The sequence below is a fragment of the Neofelis nebulosa genome, chromosome 8 (genome assembly GCF_028018385.1).
Source record: "Neofelis nebulosa isolate mNeoNeb1 chromosome 8, mNeoNeb1.pri, whole genome shotgun sequence".
NCBI classification, from domain to species: Eukaryota; Metazoa; Chordata; class Mammalia; order Carnivora; family Felidae; genus Neofelis; species Neofelis nebulosa.
In genome coordinates, this window is record NC_080789.1 from 47,548,690 (window position 1) to 47,553,057 (window position 4,368).

Genomic DNA, 4,368 nt, shown 5'->3' on the forward strand with positions numbered 1-4,368 from the left:
TTGGAACTAAGATAATTGGCTAGAGACACACTCTTTACAGTTTAATGGCACCTCCTTGTCCACAGGGGTGTAGTTGTGGTTACAATCAACCTAGTTGCTTCCTTCTAGAAGGTCATAAGTTTATAAGAAATAGAAAGGCTAACAAATTGCAGCATTCACAGATTAAAGCCCTGTCCATTTTCCCACTAAAAAAAAAAAAACAAAACAAAAAACCCTGTGACCCATTTCTGGAACAGCTTGCAAAGTCATTACAGTTTTGGTCAGGGCAGCCAAGGTTTTTAACAGTGATTCACATGATCAGAAATCCACATGGAAGCAGCTGCCTGAATTTTTTTTTTCTTTTTGGCTAAAGAGAGTGAGTAGAGAAGTCTACCCTTAGCATAAGAAAATTGCGCATGACCTAGAGTGAGTTGCATGTATGTTACTTATATATTTATTATAATAGTTATTAATTAGGCACTAATGCTATTCTAGCATCTGTACTAGTTACTTCACAAATAATATTGAATTTTCATGATACATCACAATTACCCTCAAGGTTGTAAGTGTTATTTTCTCTTTTTTGTAGAAGGGAAACTAAGGCTTAGGAATATCATAAGGCTTAACTTAAGGTCGAAGTGATGGTAACTGGATACAAATCCACATCTGTTTGACTTTAAAATCCATAATACTGTGCCACACTATAGTATCTCCTTTTTGTTGGTAATCTCATAATAGCTCAGTTTCACCGTGGACTTGAGGATTATAAAACCAAGGTATGGATTCTATTCAGCTTCAAATGTCATCAGTAATTTACCCAGGTCTGCTAACATGTGACTGGTGACAATGAAGTAGAAGCAAAAAAGACGTTAGATCCTATTGATTTATGCATTTATTGGAGAAGCCAGTAGATCTTCTAAAAATTTGTTTCTGTTGTTTCTTTGTAAGATTTTATTTTTAAGTAATCTCTATACCCAACATGGGACTTGAACTTACAACCCTGAGACCAAGAGTTGCATGCTCTACTGACTGAGTGGGCCAGGTGCTCCTGTTGTTGTTGTTGTTTTAAATAAACATTTCAGATGTGTTGCACCGGCCCCCCCCCCAGCCAGTGTTTGCTGCCCAGGATCCATGTTCTTCGAATATTATAATCAACGCATTCCTTATCACAGAAGGCATATGTGAGGATGTTTGGTGCTAACTACAACTAACCAAGTGGTTTTCTGGAGTATTATGCAAAAATTCTTCCAGGAGTGAATCAGCGGAACAGAGTGCCTTGACATCCACCATAACTTTGGAGTATGATCGATGCGTAGGGAAATTTACACTGGCTCTCCCTGCCGTAACAACCCATGTGTGATACTGACAATGCCTTCCCGCTTTGTTTCCCTCTTCTGTTGGACTTCCCAGTCCAGCTCCTCAAACCCTCACAACACAAGTCATTACAGTGCACGGCACTGTATGTATGGTTAGGGGAAATATATATCTGTTTCTTTCTTTTTGTTTTTGAAATATAAAGCTAGGAAGAAGAAAAGAGGGGAGTTTGGTAATGGCTGCCGAGAGAGTACACACAGGCAGAATGACTCCACATCATACACCCAAGACCCAGAATAGCATTTATTCAGAGAAACTTACAGAAGCAGGAAGAGGAGGAGGTATGAGGTCCCTTCTTGGCCAATTGCTGTCTGAGACAGTGCACAGTGATCTGGCGAGACCGCCATCTAAACTCTGGGCGAATAAACTGCACGCAGGAAGGTAGGCATCAGCTCTGGTATGACGAGGGCCTGCGGTCCAAGCCTTGGACTTCCGCCGTCAGGCCTTCTCAGCATTCCTGTTTGCAGCGTGACCAGACCCTCCCTGGTGTGAACAGGAGCTCAGGTGCAAATCTTGCAGTTCCAGGTGTCTGATGTATGGAGCCTTGGCCTCCCATCATGCCCCTCCACCTCAGTACTTTCTCAGGATGCTTGCCAAGCAGCCCCACCCTGCAGGAAGCCAGCCTCACCCTGGGAGGCCTTCCGGGGGAAGCGCCAGATAAATTAACCTTTACTCCTCAGTGCAGCATAAACCTGAAGCCCTCTGAGGACCAGCTGGAATGGAGAACATCTCGTCAGAATGTGTTTGTCTGGGTCTTCGTCCAACACATCAAGTATCTTGGCCAATACTTACACTGTCATCCTATCAATCAAAAGAAATCGATCAAATAAAAAGCCTTTATTTCGCAGCTCAGAGTCGTTCTCTCCCACACTTCTCCTGTGTAAATTCTTGGTAGTTTGATAATAAGCAGATATGTTTCTTCTAGTAGCCTGATTGCTCAATCCCTCTGAGGGTTTTTCCTCCATTGATTTTGTCCTTTACCCTACCTCAGCCAGCCATTCCCACAATCATATCGTAAATCTTATCATTACCAATAATTGCCACTTAGTTATTATCTGAATTTAACATCCTCACTTCCTGTCATTCCAGTTCACTCCCTTTAAAGTTCAACTTTAACAATTCTCTCACCTCATCAGGATTTCTTTTTTCTTTTCTTTTCTTTTCTTTTCTTTTCTTTTCTTCTTTCTTTCTTTCTTTCTTTCTTTCTTTCTTTCTTTTTTTTTTTTTGAGATAGAGGGCACAGGTGAGCAAGGGTAGAGAGAGACACAGGGAGAGAGAGAGAGAGAAGCAGGACTCATCTGAAGCAGGACTCAAACCCACGAACCGTGAGATCATGATCTGAGTCAAAGTCAAAAGCTTAACTGACTGAGCCACCCAGGCACCACCCGCCCCCCTTAGGATGTCTAGCCCATTGATCCGGCACATCTTCCCTGTCCTTCACATCCATCCCTTCCTGTCTTCAAGTCTGTAACAACCACTATCCTCATTTCTGTGCACGTACCCTCAATTCCTTTGCCTCTCTCTCACATTAACTTGGAAAAACACAACTCTGATGAAATCTAACTCCCTACCTACTTACTCTTCATAGTTTGTGGTTGAAAGAAAGCACTCTGCCCTGCTATTAGCTCCATTTTAAATTCGTAATTACACACATCAAATGGCCTAATGCTGCCTGGCAGTCTCACTGTATTTCTCTGCTCCATCCACCATCCAGCTTTCCTACACCACTCTTTTCCACTTTCTCCTCTCTCTTCAAATCCCTAACAAACCTCCTTCTCCATCCCCGCCTCTGATGATCCCCTTCCTTCTTACTTCCTTAAGAACATTGAAGTACTCACACGTGAATTTCTTCCAACCCCTGCTACACATTTACCCTGTGGCAGGATCTGTACACATATATGTTGCCTTTGTGCCTCTTCCTCGGATGCACTATCCACGCATCTATCTAAGGCCAGTGACTCCAGTCCCTTTCATGCATAGGCAAAGGCATCACTCTGGGAAATTTCTTTTCCTCCTCTGAAATTCAAATTTCACTGGGCATTCTGTTTTTATTGGCTAAATCTGGCAGCTGTACCCAGAAAAGGTGCTCAAGCAGAAAGTCAGGACAGTTGTTGGGCCCACTTCATCTGTTTGCTTCCCCCAGGGAATATAGTTCTGGGCTGCCTATAGTCCAGAGTCTGAAGACACTTGTTTATTTGGGAAGTGATAGTTCGGTACCACTTATTCCATCACAGACAGAAACAGAAGTTCATCCTTTGCCTTGTGAATTTTCTGATGGCATTTTTCTTTTTTTTTTTGCCACGTAGAAGCTTAAGAATGTTATAAGAAGTCAAATTTAGTGGGGCTCCTGGGTGGCTCCGTCGGTTAAGCGTTCGACTTCAGCTCGGGTCATGACCTCACACTTTGTGAGTTCAAGCCCCGTGTCTGGCTCTTTGCTGACAGCCTGGAGCCTGCTTTGGATTCTGTGTCTCCTTCTCTCTCTGCCCCTCCCCAACTTGTGTTCTGTCTCAAAAAATAAATAAGTGTAAAAAAAATTTTTTTTACACTTGATCTTAGCCAAAAGGCCGAGAAGAGATTAAAAAAATTTTTTTAAAGAAGTTAAATTTAGCAAACTTTTTGGATTCCTTTAACACTATGGATTGCTATTACAATTACAATAAATTAATATTACAATTTCATCCATTTTCTTTTAGTGATTGCTTCATTCATTTCCATTTAAATCTTTGGTTTCTCTGTATTTATTTTGATGTGAGGAGGGAGGTTGGTCTATAGCTTTGTGGTTTTGGTTTTGGTTTTAGCTAGCTAGTGTGGAAGATTAAAGACATCCACAAATTTGTGAGTCCAGTGAGACGTGGACTTTATTTCCCCTCCTCTTGAATTTGATCTGGCTTCGTGATTGCCTTGGCCAGTTGAGTACAGCAGAAATGATGCTTGTCAGTTCTAGACTTAGGATTTGATGGCAGTGTTAATTTCTATGTTGGTTTCTCGAAGCCCTAGGTTGTCATGGGCTTGATA

The 4,368-nt window shown here is 41.9% G+C and overlaps 1 pseudogene; it reads right to left on the reverse strand.

The window, feature by feature from the left end:
- Window positions 1–3,848: 3,848 nt before the first annotated feature.
- Window positions 3,849–3,929, reverse strand: LOC131484240 (U2 spliceosomal RNA; annotated as a pseudogene).
- Between the last annotated feature and the right edge of the window lie 439 nt (window positions 3,930–4,368).